The sequence below is a fragment of the Dasypus novemcinctus genome, chromosome 17, assembly GCF_030445035.2.
Source record: "Dasypus novemcinctus isolate mDasNov1 chromosome 17, mDasNov1.1.hap2, whole genome shotgun sequence".
NCBI lineage: Eukaryota > Metazoa > Chordata > Mammalia > Cingulata > Dasypodidae > Dasypus > Dasypus novemcinctus.
In genome coordinates, this window is record NC_080689.1 from 64,172,580 (window position 1) to 64,181,276 (window position 8,697).

At 46.8% G+C, this 8,697-nt stretch overlaps 1 non-coding gene across 1 annotated transcript; it reads left to right on the plus strand.

Moving 5' to 3' along the window:
• Positions 1-3,982: 3,982 nt before the first annotated feature.
• LOC111759106 (U6 spliceosomal RNA) lies at positions 3,983-4,092 on the plus strand. The gene has a single exon (XR_002793191.1). It is a non-coding gene; the product is annotated as a U6 spliceosomal RNA (small nuclear RNA).
• The last annotated feature ends 4,605 nt before the right edge of the window (positions 4,093-8,697 follow it).

The window sequence follows — 8,697 nt, forward strand, 5'->3', positions numbered from 1 at the left end:
CAGAGAGGGCATGGCCCTGCAGACACCTTGGCTTCGTACTTCTGCCTCCACAACTACCAGACGGTAAATTGCTGTTGTTTTCAGCCATCGGGTTTGTGGTACTTTGTTATGGCAACCCCAGCAAACTAAGACAACTGACGATCTAGTAGCCTCATCCTGACCCCCAGCCAGGACCCACGAGACTTCAGTAAATGTATAAAGCTGCCAGATTATTTGAACAGAGAAAGACAGTTGGTAACCTCATGAAGGGCAGACAGGAACAGGCTTGGTATTCGGGACCTAGCTAAAGTAGGTGCCATCGTGCTCCTGCCAGCTGGTGACTGTTGAATACACCAAGCCCTGAGAAGCTCATTCCTGAAAGCCTGGATGCCTAGAAATCCAGGGCCACCCTGTTGTGATGAAATCCCTGCAAACAGAAGTCAGGTGGCAGTGAGGTGCCACATATCCCCCCACTCCACTGAAGCAGCTCTTGTCATGGTCATGGTGAAATGGCCCTCTTGTTTCCCAAATTCAACAGGCACTTTGCTCTCTTTGTGGTTTTTTAGCTCTTTGCAACATTCCTTTTCACTCCTATACTTTGAAACTCCCTATGCCCTTGGATTTGTGTCGCGCCCCTATATCCTCCTAATTTTTCTCCTATCTCCCTGGCAGCTTCTACTCAGAAACTTCACTAGTTCCTCTCTTCAGCCTGTGTCCCAGATGCCGGTCTTCCTTATAGTCTATTCTTGGCCCTCTTATCTTCTCTCCATACACATTCTTCCTGGGTAATCTTCTCCCTTCCCACCCCACTACCCAATTCCATTTAAGTCTACATCAGTCAGACTCATGAATCCAGCTGTCAATTGGTCTCCTTCACTCGCACATCACACAGACTCTTCAAAAGTAATATATCAACTTCTGTCCACCAGAGGCCCAGCCCCACCCCGGCCACCAAGCCTGCCTCTGGTCCCTTGTTCCAGGTCGCCCATGCCTGAAACTCCAGTATCACCCTTGACTCCTCCACTGCATCCAGCAACTCACCCGATGCTACCTGCTTAGCATCTCTTGGATCCACCTATGCCTCTCCATCGCCACAGTCAGGCCACCATTTCCTGGATCATGGCATCTGGTCCGGGTCTCCAGGCCTCCAGCCTTGCCTTCTATCCATTCCCCACAGTCAGAAAAAAGTGTTCTAAAACACAGATCAGATCCTGCTACTTACCTCATGACCTTTGATTTTGGCCTCCAACACAAACACACATACACACACACACGATGTTCTTGGAAAAAGTTCTAGCTCTTTAGCCAGGTATTACTAGGCCCTTGCTAAACTATCTCTGCCTTTCTCTCTGGCTTAACCTCTAATAACTCCCCACCAGCTTTTCACAACACTGCTCTGGGGCAGTTAGGTAATAATATTATTCCCAGGATCCCATGTTCAGAGAGATCCACGAATTGATGGTCAAGGGCCATTTCCCCCCAGTTATGCAGATTCGACAAAAACTAAGCCACAGAAACCAACAGTGCAAAGTGGGTAGATTTAGGGCTGAAAGCAACAACCTCTGACCTCCCTCTATGAGGGTTCCCCTGAGAACAGCCCTCAGCTAAAGGACGTCCTTCCCCAGCCCAGAAGAGGAGGTGTGGGGGAGGCTGCGGTCCTCCTGAGCGTTGATGGGACCAATTACTTCCCTGCATTGAAGGTACTTCTGCGGTCACATTTTATCCGTTCAGTTGAAAGTAATGACAATGCCCTTACGGAAGTTGTCATGTACAATAGAGAAGAAAACACTTCCGGTGTCCTGGAAGGGCCTAATCTCCCTCAGCCGGCCAAGAAGTAAGATAAGAAGCTGGGGAGAGACAGGTGCAGCCTGCAACAGGGCGCAGGGCAGACCCTGCCCAGCTCCTCTCTTCCCAGGGCCCTTCTGCAAAGGAAAAGCTCACCTGGGGGACTCCTACGCTCCACCAAACCCTGCTTCCAGGTGGCCCCTGGCCCGCCAGGTACCGTACCGGTCTTGTACTTTAAACACACACAGCTATTCCGGCAGTCTCACCCTGCGTCACGTGCTCCTATGTCTGTCTCCAAATGGCCTCTAGTCACTAAAAGGAAGGGGATGGAGATGTCAGCCAATTGGTTGGCTCTCGGGTCACAGAGGCCACCACTGTTCCCCAAGACAGGGTGGATGTTTTCGTCATCCTTGTACCCCCAGAACTCAGGAAATAGTTCAGGAACGAATATTTGACGACCTGCGGCTCCGGGCACGGCGCTCCGGGTTCCCCGGTCCTAAAGCCCTGCGACCTGCCCCCTTTCAAGTCACCCCTCCCATCCGGAGCGACCGGGGACCTCAGCGCTGGGCGGGGACGGATGTAACCAGGGAACTGAGGCAAGCGACCAGCTTCCCGGGCCTGTCCTCTGTTTGGAACAGTCCCCCTCCCCCTCCTTTGCCCCCACCAGCCCTATTCCCACCCCACCAGGGCCAGAAGAAACAGTGCGGGCGCCCGGCGCCCCGAGCGCGTGCGCAGAAAAGCGGCGCTGCGCGAAGCCCCTCGGCGCTGTCGGCTCGCGACCAGCAGGGGGCAGCACGAGGCCGTCTCCCGGAGGTGGCCGGCGGCCTGGAATTGGAAGGGGACGCGACGAAGGAGCGACGCTAATGCGCATGCCCGGCGCATGTCCTGCGGGTCCCGAACCCCGAACTGAGTTGTTCCGGCCCCCCACCCCTCCAATAGATACCATATAACCGAGGGACAGTGCAGGATCGAGAAAATATGTTTTGCCGTGAGACAGAAGCATTCCTTCCAGTCTCACCGTTTCCTTGGTGACTAACCTATCTGAGCCTCAGTTTCCCCATCTATTAAATGGGGGTAATAGCGCCCACTTCACTGGGTCGTCTTGAAGTTCATAATCACACAGCAAGTAAGTATTTAATAAGTGCTATACCCTCTTGCACGCTTCTTATAGCATTATAATTACCTGTCTGTGCATCTCTCTCCAACCCCTTCCCACCCCCCACAGCAGCCCACCCTATCCCTGATAAAAAGTAAGGGCCAGTCAGCCAGCAATGGGGTGCCCCACTGGGGCCTACAGAGCACCTGGCTTAGGCCTCAGAGGCTGCTCCAAATCAGCCAGTCCTGTCCTGTTCGGTCTCCTCAGACCCGACACTGGGGTCCAAGGGCTCCCCTGGCCTGGGGACACCTGGCTCCCCAGCTGGGCAAAGGGTTGGGCTGCTTCCTCCTCCCACCCACAGCTGTCCATGAAGCCCCCTTGGCTGTTTGGCCCACCTGACAGTGCTTGACCTGGACCGGACCTCCATGTGCTCTGTGTCTCTGGCTCTGTCAGTCTGTACTTGTGTCTGTCACTGAGGCTGTTTGAATTCCGGAAGGGGGAAGAGGGACACCATCTCTTCCTAGCTTTAGGAGGAGATGGATGGGAGCGTCCCCTGGCTGGCCTGAGGCCACAGAGCCCCGGGCCCTTTCTTCTCCCTCATGGCCCCCACGCAGGACCACTACCACCCCCAACTCCCTGTAGCCCCCTCCACAGCCTCTGGCTCTGGACTTGAGGGGGTCTGCAAGGCAATTACAGGAAGCTGGTGGCCGCCACCTGGCCAGGGTAGTTGACTACTCTGTGTGTGCTCAGCTCCGTCTCCTGGAGCTGTCCTCACCAGCGCCCGCCTCCAAGCGTCTTCCCGCTTCTGCAATCAAGAGCACATCTTGGTGCTGCTTCCTTTCTTTTCTAACTCCTGTCCCTGCCTGGGTCCTGGTCTCTACCACTGTTACAGCCCCCTAAATACAGTGTCTTCACACGTGCATTCTAAACTAAAGACAACACTGCTAGACACGGAAAGAAGTTCTGGCACAAGTGCAAAGCTGTGTGTTCAAGGATGGGAGCATTTGATGACGGTAGTGAAGACCTTTAAGGAGTCCAAATGCGCACTAAGAGGGAAATGGCTGTAGCCTTGGGGGACATCTCTGCTGGAGATTTCCATGCAGCTGATCAAAAGATTATCAGGTGCTTCCTTCAGCAGCACATATACTATTAATAAAACTGGACTGATACAGAGATTAACATGGCCCCTGCGCAAGGATGACACGCAAATTCGTGAAGCGTTCCATGCCAGGGGGAATGCCTGGGGGCGTCCCTGGTGGTGGAGCATCTCCATCTGGTGGACCCACCACTGAAGAGGGATGAAATCAATCAGCATATATACCTTAGCATTACTACACGGTAAAAAGGTGAAGGACCCAAATTTATAGCACATACTGTGGAAGTTTAAAGTTCAGCTGCTATACAAAAGTTCCTCAGTATTCTCAGTGCTTGATTATGGACTACATGTACAGAGAAAGGATGTCACATTGCATTTTATAGCACTGTATTGTAAGTGGAAAATGCAATGTCTTAAATAAAATTGGCAACAACGACAACAAAAAGAATATCAGGACATTATCAGTGGAAGGAAAAGTTGGAGAGCAATATGAACAATGAGAGCTCGTTTAGGTTTTAAGAAAATAGAGGGCTTACCTGTAGCTAAATGCATAGAAAGAGACCTGGAAAAGCCAAAAGGCCAGCAAGCAGTTAGGAGCTGCTTATGATCATTAGTAATCAGAGAAATGAAAATTGAAACAACAAAATACTTCTTTATGCCTAGTAAACTGGAGAAAAAAAACAACTAGAGAGCCGGAAAACACCAAGTTGGGGGCAGGGAGGTTGTGTGGACACAGAAGCCCGTAGGCACTGCTGGTGAGTGCGGGCTGCAGCAGCCACTTTGGACAGTGAGCTGGCAATGTTTAAGCAAGGTAGGGATTTTCATACCACGTGACCCAGACATTCTACTCCTGGTTATGTTTTTCCATAGGTGCTTAAGGAAACCTGCGCTAGGATAGTCACTGGGGCATTACCTGAGATGGCAGACCACCTGGATGTCTTACTCTGGAAGAGCAAACAAGTCAAATATAAGGGTGACCTGGAGTGTGACACACCAGTCCAAAATGACAGAGCAGCAGGGATGGGTCTTTAAAGCAAAATGTTGCTCTTCTCTTCCCTTCCTGAAAGGCAGGTGTCCACACAAGGGGCAGTGTGTGTGAGTTTTATTGTGTGTGTGTGAGCGTATGTGAGAGAGTGTGTTTATGCCTGCACAAATGCCTCGGTGACCAGGTGCTGATGTTGGAACCAAGAGAGGAGGCGTCCACAGAGTGGCGAGGGGCTTGGCCACCTAATGTGTGGGTACACAGAGGGAATATATTGAGAATAGTGGGAGCCACGGGTCTCTCTGTCAGAGGAGGGAGTTACAAATACAGAAAAGAAGAAAGCTAGGAAGATCTCAGTAGTATTGGTCTGAAATTGGAACAATTGGTGTGAACTTGTGGATTTCATTAACTATAAATGTAAATGAGTGAATAGCTACAGGCATATATTACCTAGCTCTGTCTTGCAGCACAAAAAGGAGTGAATCACTGATACATGCAACAACATGGATGAACCATGGAAATATTCTAAGAGAAAGAAGCCAGGCACAAGGGACCACATATTACAATAGTATGTGATTCCATTTATATGAATTGTCCAGAATAGACAAATCTATAGAGACAGAATATAAATTAACACCTGCCTAAGGCTGAGGGGTATGGGAGAACTGGGGGCGGGGGTGATAGCTAAAGGTTGCAAAAGATAAAGGTTTCTTTATCAGGTGATGAAAGTGTTCTAAAATTGACTGTAATTATAGCTGTGAATATACTAAACACAATAGAATCGTACAATTTAAACAGGTAAATTGTATGGTATATGAATTGTACCTCAATAAAACTGTTACCAAGAAAAAAGACAGTACACCAGCCAGCTTGAAGAAACTCCCACCGGCTACTTTTGAGCAATTTGCAAATCAAAATAAGTAATAATATTAATAAATTAAACATCAAATACAATAGGAAAGCATGAGTCCATACCGATATAAACAAGGTATGAATAGAGTTTGATGAGGAGCAGGAAAAATACATAGTCTCCAAGTTCCTCCTTGTGAGATATTTATTAGAAAGGGAAACTAGAATAACTTTACAGGGAGAAACTTGGCAGATACCACCCTACTCAATGAGCAAAGTTGACACCGCCAGTGATGGGATAAATCTAAATCATGCCCCGCCTTTTAGGTACAATGAGAATTCAGTATCACTTCTGTGATTTTCCTGCCAAAGATGACTAAGCCAAATTGAATCATGAGGAAAATTTATCAGACAAACCCACAGGAGGGACATTCTCCATAATAACTTGCCCGTAATTTTCAAAAGTGACAAGAGCACGAAAGTCAGGAAAAGACTGTAGATTTACAGATGGAAGGAGACACAACAACTAAATGTACCATGTAATCATCGACTGGATCCTTTTGGTACAAGGGACATTGTGAGGACAAATGGCAAAACTTAACGTGGTCTGAAAGTAGGTGGTGATAATATATCACCACTACATTAACTTTCTGATTTTGGTGATTGTATTGTGATTATGAGGGGGGAATGTGCTTATTTGTTGGAAAAACAAAACTATGTCAGCAATTGATGTTCAAATGGGCAAGGGAGGGGGAAGTTCTTTGTACTGTGCTTGACAATTTTTCTGTAAATTTAAGGTTGTTTAAAATAAAACCAGAGGGAAGCGGATTTGGCCCAGTGGTTAGGGCGTCCGTCTACCACATGGGAGGTCTGCGGTTCAAACCCTGGGACTCCTTGACTCGTGTGGAGCTGGCCCATGCGCAGTGCTGATGCGCGCAAGGAGTGCCCTGCCACGCAGGGGTGTCCCCCGCGTAGGGGAGCCCCATGCGCAAGGAGTGCGCCCCATAAGGAGAGCCACCCCGCACAAAAAAAGTACAGCCTGCCCAGGAGTGCTGCTGCACACATGGAGAATTGACGCAGCAAGCTGACACAACGAAAAGAGACACTGATTCCGGGTGACAAGAATACAAGCAGACACAGAGGAACACACGGTGAATGGACACAGAGAGCAGACAGCTGGGGTGGGGGGGGGGCAGGGAAGGGGAGAGAAATTTAAAAATAAAATAAATAAATAAATAAAATAAAATGAGAAACCATGGTGTATACAAAATATACTGTATTCTTCAAAAATAGCTTGCAAAAGACAAAAAATGAAAAGTTGAGGAACTGTTCCAGCTTAAAGGGGACTAATAAGATCTTGAATACTAAATGCAATGAGTGATACTGCATGAGATCCTGGACCAGGAAAAATATGGGACAACTGGAAAAATTTTAATAAGATCCAATGATTATACAATAACCTTATACCAATGTTAAACTTACTGATTTTGATCACTGCACTGGGGTCATGTAAGGGAAGGTGCTCCTTACAAGGAAGGTAACACTGAAATATTTAGGGGCAAAGGGCATGGTATTTGCAACTTATTCTCAAATACATCAATAACAATACTTTCATAAATACAAACAGAGGGAATGATAAAGAAAATGCAACCAGGAGATGGGTATATTGGAGTTCTTTGCGTGATTCTTACAACTTTCCATGAGTTTGAAATTGTTTAAAAATAAAAAGTTTTTAAAATAATGTAAAACAAAATGAAATATACAACCTAATCCCACGGACATGGACCATATATATGCATGCAAAATAATTCATATTTTGTGAGAATATATAACAACGACAAAGAAACACCACAAACACAACCTAATGGTTGCTTATGGGAGGGGAGGAGAATGGGAGTTTATGGGCTAAAGGGAATAAAACATAAACGCATGTTTTAAAAGGCTGTGGCCGGTGGCTGGAGAAACAAACCCCGGATTTCTCCCCTCATACCTTTGAGGAATGGAGTAGTGTAAGAGTGGGAACCAGCATGAAAAGGGGCTTTGTATTTTATGTTATATTTTGGCATTTTTAAAAATTGTTTTATGATGTAAAATGCATTCATGTATTATTTGTGTAACTGAAAAACAGAGAAAATGGTGGAACATTCATATAATGTCATTTAGACAGCTATCAAAAGGAGATAGTGCTACATCCCACTGCTATGGAAGTAGACCATGGCTTATTAAGCTTTTAAAAATAGGCAATTGCGGAGTAACAGGTCTAATATGAATCTATGAATATACAAATAGTGTGCACATGCTACCTTATACCTGTCAGCCATGCTACTTCTGGAAGAAAAATTTAAGGAAAGGGATTTAAGCTTTCTATTTTATACACTTCAGTGTGATTATTTTATAATGAGTTTATGTTAACTTATATTTTTAATTAACCATATATAATGCAAGAATATATTCTCATTATGGAAAAAAATCAATAAACAAATGCGTTGATTTTATGACATGTATATAAATAATTCTGTGACCAAGAGGCAGAATTGTTTCTGAAAGGGAAATTCGCATTTTTAAATAAGGAGATATAAGGTATCTTTCAATAAAGCACAGTTTAAAATCATGAGGTGTAATTATGCGTCTATGAAAATAGCAACGACTTAAAATACCGCTAATCCCAATGGTGAGGTTATTGGTTCCCAGCTCTCTCGGGCAGGGTGGTGAGAGGCTCGCCTTCCCCCCACTCCCCACCCACAACTGCCGAGTTAAGCCTCTTCCGTACTTCTCCAAGCCCAGCAATGTGTCACACCTCCCAATCTTTGCACGCACAAATCCTTGTGTCCCGTCTTCCGTTTTCTGCCTGACAACCCCTGAGGGGTGGCCTTCGCGTGTCATCTCCACGGCTAAGCCTTGCCTGACTTT